We start from the raw sequence: 26,611 nt of genomic DNA on the forward strand, positions 1-26,611 counted from the left end.
CTCATACATTGTTGGTGGGAGTGCAAAATGGTGCAGCCTCTATGGAAAATGGTATGGAGGTTCCTCAAACAATTGCAGATAGATCTACCATACGACCCAGCTATCCCACTGTTGGGAATATACCCAGAGGAATGGAAATCATCAAGTCGAAGGTATACCTGTCCCCCAATGTTCATCGCAGCACTCTTTACAATAGCCAAGAGTTGGAACCAGCCCAAATGCCCATCATCAGATGAGTGGATACGGAAAATGTGGTATATCTACACAATGGAATACTACTCAGCCATTTATTTCCTTTTTTAAAAAAATTTATTTCTCTGCTTCAGTTTGGATAAATTCTATTGACCTGTCTTCAAGTTCACTAATCCTTTCTTCTACAGAGCAGAGTCCAAATTGCTTTTAAGCTCTCTAGAATTTTTTTTTCACCTGATATTTCTCTGGTTTAAATTTTCTATTTGGTTCTTTTTTTCTTTCTTTTTTTTTTACATTTCCATTTGTCTTCTGAAATACTCCATCTCTTCAGTCATTATACTAATTTTTTTTTTTTTTTTTTGACTGGTAAGGGGATCTCAACCCTTGGCACGGTGTGGTCTGCACCACGCCCAGCCAGTGAGCGCACTGGCCATCCCTACATAGGATACCAGTGCTGCACTCTCCCGAGTGAGCCACGGGGCCGGCCCTACACTAATTTTTATTGTATGTCACTTAACATAATTATCATAATCTTAAGTCCTTGTTGGCTAATGCCAACTAGGTCATCTTCAGGTTTCCTTGTACTGACTATATTTTCTCTTTATTACTATCCTGTTTCTTCTAGAATCTTGTAATTTTAAATTATATTCTTGACACCATATATAAAAGAACAGCAAAGAAAAAGGTTTACTTTTTTGTTGGACTGTTTTGCTTATTTCTGAGTCTATAAGCCTTTCCTCTCTCTGGCAATTAGATTGAGGTTTGATCATTCAGATCCCTCCTATAGTTAAGTTGAGCTGAGGGTGGGTGGAAAGTTTTATTACATGGAATTCATCTGGAATTAGCCAAACCTCTAAACTCCTGAGTTGCTGCTTTTGTCAATATTCGAGCTAGAAAATGCTTGGCTGCAGTTTCAGATATTTTTGGTTCACCTCTGGATTCAATTCTGAAAGGGCAACTCTACACAAACATGTGGGACTACACAATTTCTTTGTGCCTCCCATACCCTCTTGCAATTCTGCTTTCTTAGCAAAAATTGGGAGGAGGGGGACACAGCAGATAATTTCTGGGCCAAATGATTTGTTTCTGCATTTGAGATTTTTCCAGATTCCAATTCACATTCCAGCAGTCCACACTGTTAACTAAGACTTGGCTGATTTCCCCTTGTCTCTATAAAGTCTTCACCATCTATGTCAGGACTACTTGTATCCAGACTGTGTGCTTGTCCCTAGGTATACAAGTTGCTATGGCTCTCTGCTCACTTATGAGGGGCTCATTTCATTTTGGAATTCAGTTCATCAAGGTTTCCTTGTGTTCGCTGCTATTCATGAGCTCTACAGAAACATACGATTTTTATTTTGTACAGGATGTTCTTGTTACTATGAGAGCAAACATCTTTCAAAGCCTTCTACATCCTAACTTGAAGTCTTAAAATGTTTTCAATTAAAAAAAAATAGCGTAGAACAGAAAAAATCAGAGTATAGATGGTCCCCAACTTATGATGGTTCAACTTAACAATTTCTCAACTTTATGATGGTGTAAAAGTGATGAACACTTAGTATTATTCTTGACTTATGATGGGGCTATGTCTAGATAAACTCATCATAAGTTGAAACTACTCGTATTGTAAATCAAAAACACACTTTTGACTTATAATATTTTCAATTTATGATGGGTTTATCAGGATGTAATCCCATCATAAGTCAAAAAGCATCTGTACATTGCATATAATACTTCAGAAATGTTCATTTTAGGGTGTGTGTGTGTGTATGTGTGTGACGGATTGCAAATGTATTTATTATGGTGAGGTGTGGCCAAAAAATTCTGAAAAGCCTCTGTTCTAGAGACATTAAGGTCCACTTTAGTGTTAAGCAAGGAGTTTAGAGAAAAGACATTAATTAGGACCTCAATCTTTAAAGAGAAGTCTACTGCTAGATTAACTTCATGCACTGAAACTGTTCAGAAACCCCAAAATTTGTACATATCAACACAGAACAAAATAAATTCCTGAAATATATACAAAAACATAAATTATCACAATTAGAACTGCTGTTAGATAAAAGTAAAATATATCCAGGTATTTTAATAACAAACAGCCTTTGTTTTTTTCTTAAAGCTAGTTTTGGGGCTTATGTACTATAATTCAATTTGTTGCCTACTGATTGCTATTTTTAGATTAAGAATGCAAAGAAAGATTCCAAAGAGAAAATATGCTCCTTTTATGTTTGGTTTCCTTAATAAAAATCTGAACCACACTCACCCGAGTGAGCCACAGGCCGGCCCAGAATAAAAATCTTTTTAAAGTGTCTTTCCTTGAGAGTGGGAGAGATAAGAAGATTGAATGTAGAAAAGCTGTTTCTAGGTGAACAGAATAAATTACTTTCAGCTCAGCAAACAATGAGACAAACCATATACATAGGTATGCTATAAAACTTAGGTGGAGACCATGGTATTTAATTTATAAGGGAGGTATCATGGTACATGGAACAAAGACTGCAGCTTTGAAGCCAGACACCTGGATTTAAATCTTCTACAACCTAGCGGTGTGGCCTTGTAACCTCTCTGAGCCTTAATTTCCTCACCCACAACAAGGGAATAAGACTCAGAAGTAGAGCTCCTGGGACAATCAAATGAAATAATATGCAAAGTGTCTTGTACAAAGTAAATGCTTAATAGTGATTATGACATTATTTTCACAAGTTATTTAAATATTACATGTGGATGGGTGTCAGTACACATCCTCGGCAATTTAACCTCCTGCATGTCTCACTCTTCGTTTCTATCTCCATTACACTGACCTTAATTTATGCCCTTATAGTTCTTGCAGCACTACTTTACTATGGCCTACCTGCCTTCAATCTCAACCCCATTTCAATACTGTTGCCAGAAAAACTTTTTCCAAAAATTAGATAAGATCAAGTCACAAACCAGTTAAAACCCTTTAGGGGTGCTCCATAATCTACCAAGGTGGTTAGCAAAACATACTCCCAAGGAACAATGGACTTTCAAGAACTGGACCAAGATTCTACTATCAAAATTGAATAACATTGAATAATCCCCCACTCGCCACCACCACTAGTTTGCAGGAATAAATTAGCAGACATAATTTCCTCCATCTTAAGTTTTTCCTCCACAAAGTATTTTAAACATTTGACCCTTGCTACTACTTATGGTGAAAGTCAATCCTAACATAAATGGCAAAACAAACATATATATAACCAACAAATATTAATGAAAAAAATTGGGAAAAGCCAACTTGGCAAAGTTTTAAAGCTTTTTAAAAATGTCGTTAAGTATACACACACCTGTGTTTTTATAGTGCATACACAAAAATACGGTCATCATTTTACTACTAAAATGGTTTCTCGTTTAAGAGATAAAATTAAACATGTAAATATTTCATGGTGTACCAGAGATAAGATAAAGTTCATACTCCCTAACATGATATATAAGGTCTTCTACCCTCTGATTCTAGCTGACTCCTGCCACTTGCCTTACTCACCTGCTACATATATTCCAGTGACCCCAAATAATTTGCAACTACTAGCAGTCCAGAGATAGAACACTAGAGTTACATAGAGTTCAAATACCACCAGATTTGATTATTGGCTGTGTAACCTGAATCAAATTACTTAATCTTTCTAAGCCTGCTTCCTTATCTGTAGAATGATCATAATGACTGTAATATTTATTGTGCAATTAATATGAGCTAGGCATACATAGTTCTACTCATTTTATCGATATTAACTTAGCTAATTCTTATACAACCCCATGAAGTAGATACTATTGTTACCTTTATTTTACAGATGAGGAAATGAGGCACAAAGGAGTTAACTAATACAAGTGTACTTCAAAAAGTTAATGGAAAGATTTATATTATCTTTTAATTCCATTTTTCCACAAACTTTTTGAAGTACCATTGTACATGTCTTAGCATCTCAGCCAGAACAGATATAGATACTTATTTAGGGTTGCTGTAAGGATTAAATATGAGATGATGTAGTGTTTAAAACAGTGCCTGGAATATAGGAACTGCTCAATAAATGATTGCTACTATTAATTTCTCTGTGAATATACATCATATACTTTCAAGACTAGTTGAAAGTTTTTCTGTGAAACTTTCTTTAGCCCTTTCCCCAGGGTTAATCACTCCTTATGATTCCACTATACCTATTAGTATTCTATAACCCTTTCCTAATTTTGAATTCCCCTTACAGCAAATACTTCTGTATACCTTTGCCATGACTTCAAGAATCTTAATACTCTGGAGTCATTCTTGCTGGGAATATTTAGAAAAAGAGGAAACTAAGGGGTGTGATTAAAAGGGAGGTAGCATGAATAGCCAGAGATGAATAAGTGCTTCTGCAATGATGTCTTAGAAGACCTAAGGTAAACCTAAATCTCAGAGTGTCACTCCAGTATTTGCTACAGCAGAGAATGTCAAGATATGTGTCAGAGAAAAAGTAAACATCATTAAATCTGCTCAGGAAGATGGGTGGGAATTTGAACTGTTTACCTTATTTGCTTTATTGAATTTTCTATTAAGTATGTTAAATTATTAAAATACTAAACATTATTTAATTTGTAAAGCCTCTGGATAGATTTTTAATAAAACCCATGGGAATAAAATTTACATAAAAGTCTTCATTGAATTTAGTTAAAAATGCTGTAAAGCAAATGGTAAAGGACCAAAACAATAGGAAAAAAAAAGCAAGTGTCATACTGGCTTATACTTTTCAAACATTTATCATCTTGTTGACTGTTCCTTGAATAACAAATCTTCAAAGCAAGCACATACAGGATATCAGTCTTTTATCTCACTCCTATCAGAGAAAACAGCCTTATAAGTAACTAAAAATGGTTCCCCAAATAACAAAAAAAAACTTTGAAAAATCCTAATATTACTCATAATACACTAAGTATGTTTCTCAAGCAGTTATTGTGCCTAATTGCAAAGCAAGAAATATGAAAGATTATTCAAAAAATAAATTTAATTCTTTCACAGTTCTATCAAGTCTGTTGAGACATGTGTCATGGGACTTTATTGAGGTTTTTTTTAAATGAGAGAATGAAAAATGATAGTTGATATAACGCAGATTGTATTCAGAATTTTGAAGCACAAGTCAAAGACTTAGAATAATGCTAATTCTCTGATTGTGTTACATGGTTTGCTATCCACATTATTCAAAAAACCTTTCAAATGACTACAATTCCTCTTCTTTGCTGTTCACTGATTCTAACTGTACTACTGGAAGTTTTATTTGCCACAGCCTTATGACCCTAAGAATTAACCCCTTAACTAGCCCAACGGTAATTCCTGTTGGCTCCACCTTCAAAAGCTATCTCTCCTACCACTTATCATCTTCACTGTTACACTAATCCAGGCCATTATCATTTATCCCTCTCTCATTTTTTATTTCTACTCAGTTTTCACCTTCCTTGCCCATCCTATCTAAAATAAGGCTCCTTTCCTCACATGATTCTCTAAATCCTTGCCCTATATATTTTCCATAGAACTATATTTTCTCCATAGAACGTATCATTTATCTGGAATTCTATTATTTGTTTGTTTACTTATTGTTTGTCTCCCCCACTGGAATGTAAGCTTTCACACTACTGTATCCCCAGCACCTAGAAGAGTGTGCACCATACAGTAATCCCTCAGTAAATATTTGTTGAATGAATGATGAAATTCTGAATATAAGAATGTTTAAAGAGGAAAGTTTTATTGAAAACTTTGTGATGTCTATTATTTTAAGTGTCTTTAATGATCTGAAGTTGCCCCATTTGTAGAATGGGAAAACATCTTAGAATATTTAAGGATAAATAAATAACATCAAAACAACTTATTTAAATGGTAATTAGCACCACAATAATAATAATGGTGTTTGTATACTTACTATTTGTCAGGCACTATATGCATAATCTCATTCAATCCTCACAACAGTCCTCAGAAGATATGTTCATTCTCTAGTTGAGGAAACTGAGGCTCAGCAAGGTTAGATGACTTCCTAAGGTTATACACACTATTTTAACTGGGAGAGCCCGAATTTATAGCATCTAACTTACTACCTTCAGGATAAAAAGACATTTTGAGAAGCGACAATACCTAAGTCAGGGGTCTCCAAACCTAGATCTCAATCTTCTATGAAAAAAAAAATTGACATAGAGGTATTTAATTATAAATTATAGACAAAATGAACTATAATAACATCGTGTATATTATATAGCACACAAAAACTAAAAATTTAAAGGTATGAGATATTTTAAAAAATCATTTTATTAGTTTTAATTATTAAAAATTAAATATGTAAAAGGAGAGTATAATAACCATTTCAATCTCACTACAATTTAATTACAAATATTTTAAGTAAAAGCAATGTGATTAAACATGTTTTTTTCTTGATATAGTGGTTCAAAGATCTAGTCCTAAATTCAGCTTATTTCAATACTTGGTTTTAGGGTGTTATGGGCTGAACTGTGTCCCCTGAAAATTCTTATGTTCAAGTCCTAACCCCCACTACCTCTGAATATGCTGCATTTGGAGACTGGGTTTTTAAAAGGGTGATTAAGTTAAAATGAGGTCACTAGGGTGGGCTCTAACCCAATATGACTGGTGTTCTAAGAAAAGAGAGAATGAATTTGGGCAAAAGATGCAGAAGGCAGACTATGTGAAGACACAGGGAGAAGATGGCCATCTTCAAGCCAAGGAGAGAGGTCCTGCAAGAAACTTACCCTGTCAACACCTTGATCTCCAACTTCTAGCCTCCAGAGTTGTGAGAAAGCAATCTCTTTGTGTAAGCCATCCAATCTGTGATATTTCGTTATGGCAGCTCTAGCAAACTCACACAAAGGGCCACAGTAATAGAAAAGGAAAATTTACCATAATACATAGAGCCAATGAAAAAAAAGCCTTTTTTTGTGGCTGGCTGGTACAGGGATTGAACCCTGAACCTTGGTGTTATAAGCATCACGGTCAAACCAACTGAGCTAACTGACTAACCCTTCAAAGAAGAGCTTCTTTGACTGAATCAAAATACTCACTCCTCAATTCTATTCACCTTAAATTAAGCAAAGGTTTTTGTTGAAATTTGACTAGTAAATTTCCATCTTCTCCAATGTCTACAAACTGTATTTGCAAACTAACTGGACAGTGTTATCTTTTTAAAAATTTTAACAAAACTGATTCAAAATCTAAGTGTGCAGGCTGGCCAGTTAGCTAACTCGGTAGAGCGTGGTGCTAATAACACTAAAGTCAAGGTTAGGATCTCCTGACAAGACAAAACAAAACAAAAAAACCAAACTCTAGGTGTGCAGATATGAAAGTTTTATAGGTAACATACATTCTTTGCTTTGGGCAACAACAAAGAACAATGGACACATTGCCAAATAGCAAATTCTCTCTGCAACTCATGTATCTTTAGAAAAACAGTTGATTTCTCTTTCATTGTTAAAATATCACTTTTATCATGAAGGAAACATATTGAACATGTCTATATTTTTAAATTTTTGTGCCAACAATGACTTATCATATAGGAAATCAACAATTTTGAAACATTTTTCTTTTGGAAAATGAAAATGGTATGACTTATTTTAAGCTTGGCAACTTTTAAAAATACTTCTCCATAACATAACCAGAAAACTGCAACACAAAATATTTTCATGAGCATTGCTCTTCTCACTTTCAAAGGATTTATAATGATTCTATCATTTAAGATATCTGTAACTACATGAATTGCTATATGTTGCAATAACTTAAAAGTGAACAAACAAGTAAGAATGTCACTGTCAACTCTTTTTTGTTGTAAAATGCCCACTCTTGCCTTGGGATTCTTTCCTTGTAGGAAGTCTGACTCAGAGTGAAAGCACCAGTGTCAATCTATATATTAAAAAGGAAAGCTTAATTTATTGTTTAGGTGAAAATGAATACACATAGCAATTTACTGCTTTTTTCACATCCTAATGTACCAACTTGTGCACCCTTGGGAGATGAAGAGTAAAAAATAAGGTATTCTGACTTACACAAGCATTAACTTTCATGTTTACCATTTTATAAAGGTAAATAGAGAATATTTAGGGGTCTGCTAAAGTAAGCAGGTTGCCAAAAGCTCTACAAGCATAAAATGTTAACAACCTTATCTTTTATTTACTCAGGAGAAATAAGAACTATTTCCTTTTTTAAAAAGTTTTTATTTTTATTTGATAAATTAATAATTGTATATATTTATGGGTTACAATGTGATGTTCTGATATATGTATACATTATGGAATGATTATATCAAGCTAATTAACATATCCATCATCTCCCCCCTCCTTTTTTTTGTAGTGAGAACATTTAAAATCTATTCTTTCAGCGATTTTGAAATATACAATACATTGTTATTGACTATGGTCACCAGGTTATATAATAGATGTCAAAAACTTATTCCTCTTGTCTAACTAAAACTTTGTACCCTTTCGTCATTATCTTTCCATTCCCTATTCCCCACCCCCAGCCTCTGGTGTGAAGTACATGCCCACCAAGGTCATTCACATCTGGACAGCCTTCGTGCTTTCCTGAATAAAGAAAACATAAAAGAAGCCTAGTGGGCAATATAGGTAAGAGGAAAGAAGAATGCAGTTTAGGAAAACTGTTGCTTCTCAGTCTAAATATCAAGGAGGCTAGAAATCACAGCAGTACTTGTGCTTCTGCTACAGCTAGACCTTAATTTGGTTTCCAGCTAGTAATCTAGTGTAGAGACAACCTAGATATGTTATTGCAAATTGTATCATATCCAGAAATGTACTGATCCTATGAGGCTGTATTGGCCACTGGAGAAACATGCATTAAAGAAAGCAGAAAAAAAAACTAACTCCCTAACCAGCTTCTTATACCATGAAGTTAACAAATTTTTATCAGTATTTATACAAAAATTCAAAATCCCCAGGAATGTGGCAACAGGCTGTTCAGCTAACCATACCTATTAGTATTTAGAAGATAATTCTGATTTCCAAAGAGTTACTTGGAGCCTAGAGACAAATACAGACTTGGAAATTAGATTCACAGGAACCCAGAGTGCTTTGTGTGCTGGGCAATCCTTATCTAATTCCTGTGTTAGGAGTACAGAGACCAAGCTCCCAGCAACTTCTGCCTCATCATATATGTGTCCTTCATAAACCTAGGAATTTCTTTGATGCACATTCCATTTTTGATGTGAAAGGTGTCTGGCTAGGCTAAGGCCTGGAATCCTCACAGTGCCAACTGTCTAGCTCTTAATCCTGTTCATGATGCCAATTGTAAAGCTACTTGGCCATGCTAGTTGTCAGGCTCTTTTACCTGCTGGTAATCCTGCCAACTGGGCCGACTGCTGAACTAAGGCTGGGTCTGGAACTCCCAGACCCCTCAAGCCCACTCACAGACTGGGTCACAAACCCTTCATATGCCAGGCTGGGTCACCCGACCCCACACATGCCAGGCTGGGTCACCAGACCCCACACACGCCAGGCTGGGTCACCAGACCCCTTCATGCAGGTCTATGGGCTAGGTAACCAGCCAAAAGGTCCTTGGAAGCTGTAGGTTTGGAAAAGCATGGCTGCACCGGGTGGACGCTCAAGGCAGATGCCTGCCCGCTTGCCTCACCAAACTTCTCTCTTCTCTCTCTCTCTGCCTCTCTCTTTCTCTCTCTCTCTCCGAAGAACACAAGAATAGCAACAAAACTAAAAAGATACATTGGCACACATGTGCACTAACTCCACACACACAATTTGCTTACAATGGATGTGCTAAAACCACACCCAACTGGACCCGAGGCAAGGGCCCTGACCAAACTATTCTATTTTCTCAACAAAGGTATAAAAATGTTTCATGTGGAAAATATGTATTTCAGATGTAGCAAAACAGATATGCAATATCATTACAGTAATCCCCTTTATCTAAGGTTTCACTTCCTACAGTTTCAGTTACCCACTGTCAACTGCAGTCTGAAAATACTAAATGGAAAATTCAGATATAAACAACGTAAACAAGTTCTAAATTGCATGCCATTCTTAGTGTGAAAAGATCTCGTGTCATCCTGCTCCATGTCACCCTAGACGTTAATCATCCCTTTGTCCAGTGTATCCACACTGTATATGCTACCAGCCTCTCAGTCACTTAGTAGCTGTCTTGGATATCAGATCTAAAAAACAGTATATACAGGTTTTGGTACTATCCACCATTTAAGGCATCCACTGGGGGTCTTGCAACATATCCCCCTTGGATAAGAAGGGACTACTGTATTGTACTGGTCAAAGAGTATGAGAAAAGTTTAATTTATACACGGGGCACTCTAATATTCAAGGTTAGATTATAAATGTCTTGCTGATCCACAAGATGATAATTCACTGTCCAAATCTCTAACATTCTGCTGGTTTCTCACGCCATTAGTTGGTTTCTTAGTCACCTCTTCTTGCTATTAGGTAATGTTTGTGAAAGGAATACAAATTAAGCTTCTTATAGTAGAACCCCTGTTATAACATATATGCTAATTAGTACAATGTAATCAAATCACATCCATGCACTGAAACATATTACACTAAATAGAAGATTAATATAGTAGGGTTATAAAGTCATGTTTTACCAAATACCAGTAGTATAAGGACAATCAACTAAACTCACCTAAGAAAAATAAATTTAGAAAGATACTTTGGAAAAATAAAAAATATATAATATACCCCAAAGTTAAAAAACATTTTCCAAATAATCTAATGATATAGTTCATTACTCAACCACTTTTCCTTTCCCATAAATATGGCTATAAGTTAACAGGAGAATATTTAATGTCATCTAATAGCATGACAGGTCAAGGCAGTGCACTCAGACTAATTTGATTCTTAAATGTTTCTGATCAGTAGCGGAACCTAATTACCACTATCCAAATATTTTCAGCAAATAAAATGTAAAGAGAAAATCCAGGAGGGTAAGAAAAGGTATGTTTGTATAGCAATGTGATATTTTAAATATCATATTAATAATTATTATTTATTAAGTGCTTATATGTGTCAAGCACTATGCTAAATACCTACTTTCATTACTGCATTTAATTCTTATAACAACTCTGACAGATAATTATTATTACCTATAATAGTAAATAGTTTTATTATTTCGTGGATGAGGAAGCTGAGGCCAAACTGGTTAAGTTACCCAGGTAACACAAACCTAGTTCTGCTTTACTCTAAAGCTTGTGCACTTAACCACTCTGTATTACTTGTTTGAGGGTACACATAATAATATCAGCTAATATAACAGGATGTCATATGCAACTTTTCCTGTCTTCTCTGAGTTTCAGCAGAGGCCTCAAAGGCCAAAATCAAAACAATAGAGTCAAATAACCTCACATTCTAAGAGAAGTGCAAGGTTTACAAAGTGAGCTGGCCAAAAACAGGCTCTGCTGACATCAGTTCATTACCCTTCTCAAGGCTATATAACAGAAGAATCACAGTTCATTAATTGTCAGGATTACAAGGGACAATAGAGAGGACTTCTTTAAAGAAACAAGGTGGAGTATGTTTCCACTTTCTGCCTTTTTCAAGCCAAGAGAATATAACCTAAAGATAACCACTCGGAGTGCTTAATAATTATCCCCAGAAGTATGGAAGTATGAGGGACAAAGGGACTCTCCCTAGGGGATAAAAAGAGCTGGTTCATAGCCATAATTTAAAGACAACTTAGGTACAACAGTCAAATGAAAAGTTTCAGCAGAAGAGGTTTTACAAAATACCACAATGTGGAAAACTACATATAAAACTAACTTTAATAACATGAAACCTTTAGAATTTCATATGCAATATTAGTGAGTATCCATACAATTAAATGAAATATATCTTAATAATCTTTTAAAATAAGAAATAGCGATCCCAAACTAGAATTTTTCAGCTATGGAATTGTTTCAAAATAACTTTAACATAACCTAGTTTTTAAATCACAAATTCAAATTTGGCTAAGTACTTCTTAGCAAGACAAGAATGATAAAAGCAGCAAAATCCTTACCTCCTAAAGGGTTCAAAGGTTGAAAAAATTTTCCAGAAACTAAAAAGAAGCAATTTTTAAAAAAGTTTTAAGAGTCATAAAAGTAATCCTACTACTTTTGAAAATAGAGAAAACAAGGGAAAAAATATCTACCACTTCCAGCATAATTACTGGTATATTTTGGTTTATTTCCTTTCTGACTTTTTTCATAAGCATATTTTTACATAATTGCAATTATAGTGAATTTATAATTGCATCCTACATTTTTTCATTTAGACTTATATAAAAAGATGTAATTTTCAAGGATTCCCAACTACAGAAATAACAGGCTCTCCTAAAAACACACATTCATATCCATTGAACAATGTAATTTCCTGTCTCCTTTTAAAGCTAAAAGCCAGAAGACATATATTTCAAGTTTTCAAATCACATCCCCAAATTATACATTCCTTGCATATTTTCTCTCACTTGATAATATAAAAACAATAAAAGAAAACTGCGTTCATATGGTTATTAGGTCTGCAATATATTAACCCTTAGACCCAACAAGATCATTTAGAAGCAAAGTTATTACTAAGATCAGAAAGTTATTACCACCTCTTCTCTCCCTCTTCCTGAACAATTCAGCACTAAAACCTTAGTGGAGTAGAGTTAAGGCAGGCATCCACACCTGCTGCTGAGGAGCAGGGTAAGGAGAGCCCTTGTGTAGGAGGGCTGACCAGTGTGGGCTGGCTGCCAGGGCCCAAACAGGGTAAAAAAGGTGGCCCCCCAGATGAGTAGCCTGGCCTGAGATGTTCAAGCTTGAGCAGAATGGGGATGGTATCCAGGCTGATAGCCTGGTGTGGGCTTCCAGAGCCAGAGCAGGGTGAGGAGAACATCTTTGTAGGAGGGGACAGACTGGCACAGACTATTGACAAGTGGACCCCAGGCTCGATCTCAGCCTCTCACCTAGGTGCCTATATGTAATACACAAACTACCCAATCAAACATATCATCTTGACTGAATATTATGCAGCTATTAAAAAAGCATGAGGTAGAGATTTGTGCGTAGATACGGAAAGATGTTCAAAATAAAACAGATAGAGGTGATGGTCACATATCATTGGGAATGTAATTAAACCCCCAGAATTGTATGTTTAAAAAGGGTTAAAATGGCAAGCCTTATGTTATATATATTTTACCACAATAAAAAAAAAAAGAAATCCTGCCACTTGTAGCAACATGGATGAACCTGTAGGCCATTATGTTAAATGAAGTAAGCTAGGCACAGAAATATAAATACCGGATGATCTCTCTCACTCATATGTGGAATCTAAAAAAGGTATTCTCATAGAAATATAGTAACAGTGGTTACCAGAGGCTGGAAAGGGAAGGGGAACAAGGGGATGGGGAGAGGTTGGTCAATGGGTACAAAGTTATAGTTAGATAGGGAAAATAAGTTCTGGTGATCTAGGGTGATTACAGCTAATAATACTGTATTGTATATTTCAAGATAGCCAGAAAAGAGGATCTTGAATGTTATAACCAAAGAAATGATAAATGTTAGGTGACAGATATGCTAACTATTCTGATTGGATCATTATGCAATATATGCATGTACTGAAACAAACTGTACCCCATAAAAATGTACAATTAAAATAAATCAATTTACTGCAAGGGGAAAACAATTCCTCTACTATGATTCCTTTTCTATAGACTTTTAAAAAAGGATATGTATCGATATACATACCCTCCCCACATGTACGTGCTGCAATAATATGAACTTGAGTGTTACACAACTGACTCCTATCCTCTGTCCAGCCCCTTTTTGTCAAATGGGGTGGTGGGTATGCTAGAGTTCTCATCTTCCTCAAAGTGGAGGAGGAGTGTGGTTAGGAACTATCATCTTGTGGTCATTCAGACTTTCTCAGTTCGGTACATATATGGTCAGTTGTGCCAGTAAAAGTTTTATTATCTTCATGTTGGCACTTTTTATACTATTAGACAATGTTTTTAAAATATTTTTCATTATCCTTATAATAACACAACTCAAGGTTTTTATAAGATTGAATTTCAAGGACCCCGCTTATCGAATCATGGTGGCTACCCAAGAAATTGTCAACAATGGTTACCAGTGAGAAGGACTTGGGGTTAGGGGAGCAAGTTTTATACTCTTCATTTTATAACTTTTTACAACACTTGAAAAATTTCTTACCAGAGTTATGTTATTTTGTTTGTTTTTTAAATCAGGATCTATCTGGATGATGGAATGAGCCTTCTTAATTGTAATCTTTATGTTTTTTCTATATTAAATAAACCCTAATAAATGTTTCAAAAAAATGAACACACATGGTGATGCAGAAATATCACTTCCAATCATTTATCCTTAGGAAATAAATGGACAAATGCACAAAGATATACAAGGGTACTTTGAAAAGTTCGTGGAAAAATAGAATTAAAATATGAATCTTTCCCTGAACCTTTTGAAGTACTCTCATATGTACAAGAATAGATTTAGAAAATTATAAAATTGAAAATAAATTTCCAATAGGGGACAATTAAATGTACTATTGTAAATCCATACACCGAAATATAACATGCTTGAGATATATTAAGTAAAAGAAGAATTGTTATAAAAAACTGTGTAGTATAAGTGCTATGGATTGAATATCCCCCCAAAACTTAATCCCCACTGTGACAATGTAAAGAGGGTGTCAAATCCTATTATTGTAATTAAAAGGTGTGGCCCTGAAGATGTGATTAGATTGTAAGCACCATGCCCAAGTAAATGGATTAATCCATCAGTGGTTTAAAAGGAGATCGTGGGTGTGGTTCTGAGGGCTTTAAAAGGAGGAGTGAGGAGTTAGCTCTCTCTTGCTCCCTCTCTCTTGATCCCTCTCGCCATGTGACATCCTTGTACCCACTGGCTCCCTGCCACTTTCTGCCATGAGTAGAAGCAGCCTGAGGCCCATGCCAGATGCAACTGTCCCAGAATCGTGAGCCAAACAAGCTTCTTTTCTTTATAAATTACTCAGTTTCAGGTATTCTATTAGAGCAACACAAAAAAAGAACTAATAAGTTAACTTAAAAATCTGTATGAATAAATAAATAGAATTTATAGTTAATATGGATATACACCAACATGGTAACAATAATTACCTCTGGGTGATAGAACTATGGTTGAATTTTTTTTTGGATTATCTATATTTTCTACTTTTTAAAAAATAAACAAGGGCTGGCCCGTGGCTCACTCGGGAGAGTGTGGTGCTGATAACAACAAGGCCAAGGGTTTGGATCCCTCTATAGGGATGGCCGGTTAGATCACTTGGGAGACTGTAGTGCTGACAACACCAAGTCAAGGGTTCAGATCCCCTTACTGGTTATCTTTTTAAAAAAATAATTAAATAAACATAAATCACTTGTATAGCATTTGTTTCCCCCCAAAAGGGTAATTTACTTTTAAAAGATTCTTCAAATACTTTCTGAACACCCACTTTATATACAGCACTGTACAAATTACAACAGCAATAACAGTAGTTAACCTTGATTAAATACCTACTATGTGCCAATCACTTCAATTATGTTATCTCAATTAATTTTCATAATACCTCTTTGGGGCAGTTAGGATTAAGTTTGGGTACATATAACTGAACTGAAAACAGTAGGTAGCTGAACCAATACAGATGTTTCTCTGTCACTTAAAAAAAAAAAAAGTCAGTCTAAGGTGTCATTATGTCCCAAGGCTACTATATTTCTGCTATGCCATCCTCAATGCATGGCTTCTATCTTCAAAATCACTTAATAGTTCATACTAGCTGTTGGAGATCCAGCCATTATATCCACATTCCAAGAAGCAGAAAGGAAAAAAGGCAGCTCCGTTTAAGCAGCCTTCCTAGAAGTCCCATTTAACACTTTTGCTTATGTTCACTGACCAGGACTTAGTCACATGTACTAAATGCAAGTGAGGCTGGGAAATAAAATCTTTCATCCTTTTATCCTGCAATGTGCCCAGCCAAAAAATTAGGTTCTGTTACTTAGGAGAACAGATATTAGAACAGGCAAAAAAAAAATCTCTGCCACAGGCAGATATTATCATCCTCATTTGCAGACAGAAAACTGAGGTACAGAGTCAAATGGTTAAGTGACAGAGCCATAATTTGAAAGCTCTCTAATGTATCACTCACTACACATTCTGTGTCCCATTAGAAAATTATGCATGAAAATAAAATATGAACACATTCACATGACATTTATATATAATTAAAGGCAGTTTATTATTAAATGAGATTACTGACAGATGAGAAGGGATCTACCAAATGAACAAAATAAAGAGGATATTCTTGGCAAAGAGAACATTAGCAACAAATATTTATCAAGTGTCTACTATGTGCCAGGGTTTTTTAAAGGCTCTAATTTTTTTTAATGTAAAATGTGAGGGTACTTCAAAGAGTTTGTGGAAAAATAGAATTAAAAGACAATACAAATCTGTCCATGAACTTTTTGAAGTACCCTAGTACATAAAGCACATAAAGTCCACTAATCTTAGGTGCACAGCTCAAAGAACTTTTACGTACGTATATGCTGTGTAACCATCACTCAACATCTCAGAAGCATTCTCATTTCCCTTCCCAGTCAGAGGGAATCACCATTCTTACTTCTATCCATGGATTCGTTTGTCCTGTGCTTGAATTTCATTTTTTGGGTTTTTTTTTTTTCTTTTGGATGGCTGGCCAGTATAGGGATCTGAACATTTGACCTTGGTGTTATAACACCATGCTCTAACCAACTGTATTTCATTTAAACAAAATCATACACTATGTATTCTTTTGTGTACAGTTTTTTTTGTACAAAATAATAACTGCATAGGCTGAGCCTGTGGCGCACTCGGGAGAGTGCGGCGCTGGGAGCGCGGCGACGCTCCCGCCACAGGTTCGGATCCTGTATAGGACTGGCCGGTGCACTCAATGGCTGAGGGCCGGTCACGAAAAAGACAAAAAAAAAAAAAATTAAAAAAAAAAAAATAATAACTGCATGATTCATTCATATTGTCATACATAGCTGTCATTTTCTTTTTTTTTTATTGCTGTATAGTATATTCCACTTAATGGAAATATAAACATTTATTTATCCATTTTCCTGCTGTTAGATATGTGGACTGCTTCCAGGTTTTGGCTATTATGAAGAATGTTGTTGTAAACATTCTTATACAGAGTACTTCGAAAAGTTCATGGAAAGATTTGCATTATCTTTTGATTCTATTTTTCCACAAACAATTTGCAGTACCCTCACCGTGTGTCTTTGATAGACGTAACCACTTTTTTCTTTTTGTTATTATCTAGGAATAGAATTGCTGGGTTATAGGATAGGTATATGTTTAAATTTAGTAGACACTACCAGACAATTTTCCGAAGGGCTTGTACCAATTTACACTCTCACCAGCAATACATGAGTTCTAGTCACTCAGTCTCACCACCACTTGGAATTGTTAATCTTATTAATTTTAGCCATTCTAGTAGGTAGTGGCATCTCACTGTGGTTTCCATGTAAACTTTACAAACCCACTTATTGCTTACCATTACCATAGCACACATCCTTTATTACTATATAATCATACTATAATTGTTAAAATGACTTTTACATATTATCATGCTCTGTTGGAATTAAGCTTTATAAACTCCAAAAACATTACTAATCCAGAACAGGTCAGTTCTTGGACATTCTGGGTCAGTCCTCATGTATCATAAATGGTAATTTAAGTCATGAAAGTAGACAAAAGAAGGGAAAAATACCAGGAGTGTGTGGGATCACTGAGGCTAAAAGGAAGAAACTCTTTCAAGAAGAAAAGAGTAGTCAACAGTGACAGATGTACTGTCAAAAGATTAAGTAAGATAAAGACATGAATGTCTATTGGTCATTAGGACCTGGGCAAGAGCAGGTTCAATGGCATGGAGGAGGCTGAACGGAGATCACAGTGAACTGAGAAGTGAATGGGGAAAAAAGAAAGGAAACAGCAACTATAGAAAATCCTTTCAAAGAGTTTATCCAAGCAGGCAAGTAGACAATAGAGTGGTAGCTGGATAGGAACATGAGGTTCAAGAAAGCTTTTTTATTTTAAGATAGAAAAGAACTAAGCTTATTTAAATACTGGTGGGAAGAAGTTAGTAGAGAAGACAGGAGAGAGAAGGGAGACAGAAGAATATAGGAGAGAAAGAAAGGTAGAGAGCAAAGACTCCAAGAGGGAGAGAGGGCATGGGCCTCCAGTGGGATCTGGAGGGACAAGCATTTGCCAGAAAGAGGGACAGTTCTTCCATTGGAACAGAAGATAATGACAAAAGAAAGATAAGGATGAAGGTAAATTTGTAGGTCTAGGGGCTATACATTGATAAACTTCCCATATGATGACTTCTACTTTCTCTTTGAAATAAGAGGCATGATTATCTGCTAAGAATAAAGTGGCAGATGGAAAAGCCAAAGACTTACAGAGAATAAAGAAGGTTTAAAATAGACAGTGTGGAGAAAAAAGAAGCAAGAATATACTCTCTAAACTGAGAGTTTTTAAAAATCAAAGAGTTCGAGACCAAATCTTTGAAAACATTCATCATGATTAGGGATCACAGAGGAGAAGAAAAAAGAGCATCAGATAAAGAGTAGGAGCAATGCTACTGAGTGGTAGCAAAATCAGAATAATACGGACCACAGATAACATGGGAGGAAAAAGTCCTGAAAAAAAAAAAGAAAGAGGCAGATCAGTGTCACATATGTAGGAGAATAAGAACGGAGAAAAGGTCTTTGTATTTGGTAACAGGGCACTAAATAAACGGTTTCAAAAGGGCAGTGAGGATAGATAACAGCTAAGACTCAGGGAGAAAATCAGTGAGAAAGTGAAGAAAGTATAAACACAACATTTATTTGAAAGTCAGTGAAAGGGATAATAAAAACTAAAGGGGGAAGCAACTTCAAATAAAACATTTTAAAGTTGGGAAAAACTAAATTTTTTAAAACTGCAGTAAAAAATATTGAAGGATATAATAAACTCATGGAAGAAGGAAGGGAAAGTTAAATCTCATGGAAGAAAGAGGTGCTAAGGCTCACATGGGGGTCTGAGAAGGATAGCAGTTTTTATGGAAGTGGAAGAAAGGTGAGAAGATATGTGTAAAATGAGTACCAAGACCAACTCAGTTGAGCTTGCTCATATCATATGACCTTAATCTACGAAAATAAAAATAACCATGTTAAGAGTTAGAGAAACGGCCTGGCTATTTGAGAATAAAATCTTTAAGAGCTGCCTAATAACGAGCTGAGTAGTTAATAGGAGATTAATGGAAGAACACTCAATTGAAGTTGGAGAGCATGATCATAAAGGGTCTGGTCTACATGATTCTTCAACTCCCTCCTGAAGCTGGGCACAAAAGTAAACAAAGTAAACTGGGGCCAATGATAGAAAAACCATGCTATGGGTTAAATGTGTCCCCCAAAAGTTCATATACTGGAAACCTGACACACATTGTAACAGTTTTAAGAGGGTGGGATATCCAATTATTGTATTTGAAAAGGGGGCCTTTAAGAGGTGACTGAATCTCGAGGGGACTATGCCCTAGTGAATGGATAGATCCATTCAGGAAGTAATGGGTTGATGGTTTAATGGGTGATTATAGGCGTGGTTCTGATTGCTTTATTAGAAGAGCAAGTGAGAAAGTTAGCTGTCTCTTGTTCTTGCCATATTCTCACCATATAATACCCTGTGTTGCCAAGGGACTCACTCGGTACAGAGCCCCTATCAAGAAGAAGGTCCTCACCAGATGCACCCCTTGTACCATGAACTTCCCAGCTTCCAAAACTGTAAGAAATAAATCCCATTTCTTTACAAATTACCCAGTTTTGGGTATTACGTTATAAGCAACAGAAATGGACTAATACAAGCAGTGATTATCTCCACCTGGGGTAATGCCTTGCTTCTTAGTGCACATAACAGTAGATCAGTGGAGCCAAGGAACCTGGTGATATGATGAGGGCAAAACTGAAGTCTGGGGCACTGGGGTAAGGGGAGGGATTTTTGAGGAGAGAAACTGGGTTTGAGGCAAGCAATAAACGCAAGGCAAGTAGGAACGCCTAATATCAAAAGGGGAGGAGACCGAGTAAGCAATCTTAACTGCAGGGGGAAGGAATGGAAAATCAAAGAGATTGTCTAAGGACAGTGAGAGCAGAAGAGTATGCTGGTATGGTTTTGTTGAACACACACACAAACAATTCCTAAGGGTCTTGAGCCTGCTTGGTGGGAGAGAAGGACCACCTATTGAATCAAATCCTCCTCCTCTGCACTACAAGCCAGCGTTTGATGAACTTTTTTGACCAAAACTCATGGTAAGAAATACATTTGGCATCACAATATACACACAAACACTCACTGCTGAAACAGAAGTTTCACAAAACAATAATCACCCTTACCAGATATGATAAAGGACAGCATAAAGTTAAAATCAAATACAATTTCATCATTATTTAAATACATTTAAAATTCCAAAATAAATAATATGAAAAATTAAAATTAAAAAAGATTCAACTTAATGAAATAGGTAAACTTTCCTGTTCATAAATCAATTCCAGTATGGAAAACACAAGGACAATGCTATGCACTTATCAGGTTTACCATGGAGTCTATTTTTATCCTTTGCTTTTAATTGGGTCAGGGTTGAAAATCCTTGTTGAAACAATAAGTTGTTGTGAATGGTAAAAACAGCAATATACTCTTTCTACTTAGATTTAGCTACTCAGTAAGCTTCCGTTAATATAATTAACTTTCAATGTTTCTCAATATATCCATGAGATTCAGGGGGGTTTCTATGCATACCAAAGCTTTGTGATACATAAAACAGCAAGTCCAAACAGCACTCTTAGCTCTTAGAACAAATGAGACAGAAAAGAGAGCCCAGCAATAACTTGCTGGGCAGTGTGCTCACCCATGCCCACCTGTTGTTTTGCTGGAGGAAAAGCTCCAATAAGACCAGTTGTCCTGCTGCCTTGGACATTCAGAAGAAAGCAGGAGGATTCCTACACTTCCAGCTGTATTGCTTTGACTTTTTTTTTCTTTTTAAGAGATGACCAGTAAGGGGATCTTAACTCTTGACTTGGTGGTGTCAGCACCACGCTCTCCCAAGTGAGCAAACCGGCCATCCCTATACAGGGATCCGAACCTGTGGCCTTGGTGTTATCAACACCACACTCTCCTGAGTGAGCCACCCACTGGTCGGCCCTGACTTTAATTGACTGTACATCTGTGCATCTGTTTCTCTCTTTCTTGCTCCCTCCCCTTGAGTGTTAGAAGGTGCTTTGAGAAGATACGCATTAAAACATAAGTGTGACAGGTGTTGATATTCAACACTGTATCCCACAGATATATACAATCAGTTTTTTCAATTAAAAAAACCCCCAAAAACCACATAAGTATGACCCTGGGGGGAAGCACTGTTAGCAGTGTCAACCACGCTAAAATAACTGCACTACATTTTCTAATCATATTTGCTATTCTTTTTTTTTTTTTTTTTTTTTGGTGGCTGGCCAGTACAGGGATCTGAACACTTGACTTTGGCGTTATCAGCGCCATGCTTTCCCTAGTGAGCTAACCAGCCAGTCCCATATTTGCTATTGTATTACTTATATTTAAACACTTTCCCAGTTTAACTTATGAGGATCAACAATTCACTTTCTAAATTCTGTAAATATATACCCATATAGTTGTGGTTAAATTTAAACAACACAAAAAAGCCCTCCATATTAATTATCTTCACCAACTAAAAGCATAGTACAACTTATAAGATGATCCCATCAATTTGGATTGTAAAATCTGTACCAGACTTTAATCACCTTACAAGAATTGCTGAAATGTCCTGTAATGATACATAATAGAGGTATTTCATCACTAAGAAGTGAAAATTTTAATTTTCAGCTAACTTATCATCAAAAATCATAAACACAACATCTATGCATTCTAGATAAATACTTTTTTCAAGAGATATGTTGCCATTTTTCTCTTAGCCACTGATATGCAACTAAATAAGACAATAATGAACCTCAGGAATAGTCCATGAGTGAACAGAAAATTGAGATGACTTTATCTTTTTTTTTTTCTTTGAAAATATTTAAATGAGCTTATCAAAAAGTCCACTACGCTATGTTTCCAAGAATCTTTTTTTCTTTTTATTTTTCAAGAATTTTACTAAAAATATTTAAAATTTTCATTTGCAACATTATTACAAATACACAGTCTCGTTCTAGTCAGGTTTTGTTCATTTGATAAAACCATATTTTAAATAATTTTCATAATCTTCATTAAAAGTCTTATACTTTTTCTCAAGTCACCATTTTCCTCAACATTTTTGTACTTCCAGATCCATCTATTGAACATGCCTCTGTATATTTTATTTCATGCTTTTTTCTTCAATAAAACAATAAATTTTAAAGACAAATTGATCTAGTTTGATTTTTTAATTACAACTACCATTGAACTCTTGAAAATATCACACTTGAATAACGCATTTAAAGTTCAAAAATAAAACCCGGCTGAACATCATTTTTACTAAGAGTAGATAAAATCCTTCCTCATTTTGCTTGACCTTGAATTATATTAATATAAATTAACTATGCAATGATAACCACCATATTACAGTTATGATCAAATTGACATCACTCTAATTCACATAATTTTCCTCTTTTGTTCCATTTTACCTTTTACAGTTTAGGGACCAGAGAAAAGGGAATTTTCAGTAAATACTGTTGTGGAGCAGTCTATGTCTTTTCCTCCCCACAAACCCTATTATTACAGCCTGAACAGACCCTTATTTAAGCAGAATATCAAAGAGCACAGATTAATATTTAAATACAAAATTATGTTTCAGATTGCTAAGTAACCAATTCAAATATATCCCACACAGCTGGGGGAGGGAGGTTGTTTTTGTACTCCAATAGGAAAAAAGAAAGAAGGATAAAAAAGCAAATCCCTTTTAAGTAACAGCAAAAATCACACACACACACACACACACACACACACAAACATAAAGACGCACTCACCAATCTATCCTAAATTTTAACATCCACAAATTAAAAGCCCACAAATATGTCATTTCTATGAATTCAAACGTTAGAGAAAAACTAGTAATAATTTACCTCCATGTTCCCCATTGCAAACATTTATCACTGCTATGAAAACTATGAAAGTCAGAAATCCAGATTTAAAAAATAGAGCATAAATGATAACCTTAAAGTAATATAGCTGGATTAATATTGCCTAACCTGGATGCTAAAAATACTATTTTCAGGCTGCTAACCAGGAATCTAAGATTGATAAGGAAAAAAAATTTTGAATTTCCTCCCTGCAAATCAACTGAACACCTGGGAGAGCTAGGTGTGCGAAAATAAGTCCTTCAAATTTCCTTCTCTTATCTCACATCATTTACTTAGTCCTTCAATCGTACAACCTGCTATGATGCCTAGGAAGTGGAGAAAAACTTCATATTTTAGTTTCCTTAAGATAAAAATTATTCGTTTAAGCCAGAGAAGAAAAAGACAAAAGCTTCCATCCTGTCCAACCCTCTGGGAACCAGTGCAGGACACTCCAAGTTTTGGTCTTTTATTTTACCCAGGTTTCAGTGTTCCCCCCTTTCACTGAAGCAAAAAGATCACTGTTTCACTGGTTCAGTAAGGAGTACTGGATATTGAAAAATATTTTCAAAAATATTTTTGATTCTGACAATGTACAAATTACACTATTTCTCTGTATATCAGGTTCCAAACAACAAAGGGAATATTTTCTATTCACTCTATATGAGATATGGAAGATGAATGAAATTTTTCAGATGTTTTAAGAAATGTACTATAATTTAGAAGCAGAAAGAATAACTTTGAAGAACCATGATTTTTTTTAAAACTAAACTTACAAATCCAAGTATTTCAAAGAACATCCCATAGAACAATATGGCCTGCCTATGGGCCATATCTGGCCCGCTTGCCTGATTTTGTAAGACCTCTGAGTTATGAGTGGTTTTCACATTCTCCAAAGATTGAGGGAGAAAAAACAAAGAAGTATAACATTTAGTGACATGAAAATTACATGAAATTCAAATTTCAGTGTCCATAAGTAAACTTTTATTGGAACACTGCCCATGCTTATTCATGTAAGTATTGTCTGTGGCTACTTTTGTTTTTTGGGGTTTTTTTTGGCAGAATTGGGTAGTTGCGACAGAGACTGTATGGTCCACAAAGCCTAAAATATTTTCTATCTATCTAGCCCTTCACTGAAAAAGCTTGCCAACCCCTGCCTTAGAAGACCATATACTTATTCTAACAACACTACAAAGGAGAAAAATATTTTTTAAATGCCTGTTTTGAAAATGTCTTCAAAACCATAACACATTCTTTTTGAGTCACCTCAGTAGTGGCAAACTTTCATTCTTTAAAGATTAATATAAATTTTGGAAATGGCTAAGCCATTTGGAGCCAAGATCGAGGAAGGTTGGTTGTCAAGATGAATCAACCAGCAAACATTTACTGATAATCTAAATTTACAGGAGACAAAGACTTCGTTTTTTAAAAAAAGCTCTCTGACTTCCAAGAAGGCTGAATTGAATGGAGATAGGCAAAAGGTAAGGAGACAGGTTACCTTTTGCACTATCTCTATTCAGCCCAGCCTCCATACCATACCACCCCCATGTTATCTTTCCTAGTCACTTAAAACCCTTCACTGACTCCATTGTCTTTAGAATCAAGTCCAAAGTCCTCAGCAGTCTCTTTACCACCTGGCACCAGCAGACTTTTTTTTTTTTTCTCTTTTCTGAATCATAACTTTTTACTTACCTAAATATGTTGTTTTATAATATATCCTGTTAAAGTACCTTTAACAAAGGGCTGGCCAGTTAGCTCAGTTGGTTAAAGCATGGTGCTGATTACACCGGGGTCCAGGGTTTGGTCCCTGTCCCGCCAGCTGTCAAAAAATAAAAAATAAAAAATGCATTTAACACCATATTGTATACTGAAAGATATTGATGGAATAATCACTCATTTCATTATTCCAAATGAGGGGAACTGAAACCCCACACTTACCTATCAATTTTGGTGATCCTAATGTGATCAGCAACCAAGCTCTGCTATTTTCTTTTTCCAGCTTATTTCCAGGTACCATCCCCTTTACCCCAAACACCCATCTCTATACACTCTGACCTTTAGTGACAACAGACTACAACACATGCCTCAAACATACCATATGCTTTCACATATATCCCTGTTTTCATTCATATCTTCTGTTTCCTTCCCCAACTCAGCAAACTCCTGTTCATCCTTCAAAGCCAAATTCAACTATGGTATGATCTCTCTAATCTCCCTCCCTACCACATGTAGAACTATTTTCCCTAATCAGTGTTCTCATTAAACTTCATCTATACCTCTGTTATAGTTTTTATAACACTGAAATTGTAGGGACTTATATACGTCTGGTTATAAGCTTCTTGAAAACAGGGAAACATTTTCTTTTCTTGAATCTAACATTTAACTTATGGTCTGAGAACAGATATTTTTAACTTCTTATTGGGAAATAAGCACCTCATATACTGTTAAGGTAATGCAATAATTATAGTTACTGAGTGACTGAGATCTTAGAAACAAAAAGAATCCCACATAATTCACCAGCAAAAAAAAAAAAAAAAGTTCTTACATACAAAGCATAAATTGTAGCTTGGACATGCCTTCATCTTTATCTTGCAATACCAGTGTCTTTTTCTCTCTCTTTTTCTTATTTTTGAAGAACCTTTTTTTTTTTTTTTTTTTTTTTTTTTTACAGAACTCTCTTTTAATGTGGATTTCGTTTGTATCTCACTCACAGAATTTGAAACTCAGTACAGTGCAGAAGTTAAGATCAGGGTCTTTGAAGCCTGACTGATATGAATGCTACCTCTGCTACCTAGGCTGTCTGATATAGAGGTTACTCAAACTCTTTATGCCTCTCAATGAGGGGATCATAATAATATCCTTCATGGTACTGTTGTGAGGATTAAATAAGCTAATACACGTAAAGAATTTGGAACACTGCCCAGCACAGAGTAGGTCCCAATAAATGCTAGTTGATGGTACTGTTATCATCAGCATTTCTTTTTCTTTTTCTTTTTTTTTGGCGGCTGACCAGTACAGGGAACAAACCCTGGACCTCGATGTTATCAGCATCATGCTATCACCAACTGAGCTAACCAGCCAGCCCCTCATCAGGTTTTTTGTTTGTTTGTTTGTTTGTTTGTTTAAATATATACTCAGCTTTTAAAACAGCTTTTTGGTACTTATCTCATCCCACTTGGTAGAGTATAATCTAGATGGAAGGAATTAGATCCTGCTCATATGTGAATATGATATAAGTGCTAAAACTGTGCCTTGGAATACAATAAGTATTCAATAAATAATGTGAATGTAGAAGGCTTC

At 35.5% G+C, this 26,611-nt stretch overlaps 1 protein-coding gene across 3 annotated transcripts in view; it reads right to left on the reverse strand.

Moving 5' to 3' along the window:
- Positions 1 to 26,611, reverse strand: part of DENND2C (DENN domain containing 2C) — a 73,062-nt gene that overhangs the window by 44,300 nt on the left and 2,151 nt on the right. For 2 of the 3 annotated variants that reach the window (XM_063105957.1, XM_063105956.1), the window contains exon 2: positions 25,004 to 25,130. The exons of the other annotated variant lie outside the window; for it this stretch is intronic. The gene's annotated coding sequence lies outside the window, so the exon portion shown is untranslated. The remainder of the gene's footprint in view (positions 1 to 25,003; positions 25,131 to 26,611) is intronic. 3 annotated transcript variants of the gene reach the window in all.

Source organism: Cynocephalus volans, chromosome 8 (genome assembly GCF_027409185.1).
Source record: "Cynocephalus volans isolate mCynVol1 chromosome 8, mCynVol1.pri, whole genome shotgun sequence".
Classification (NCBI taxonomy): domain Eukaryota; kingdom Metazoa; phylum Chordata; class Mammalia; order Dermoptera; family Cynocephalidae; genus Cynocephalus; species Cynocephalus volans.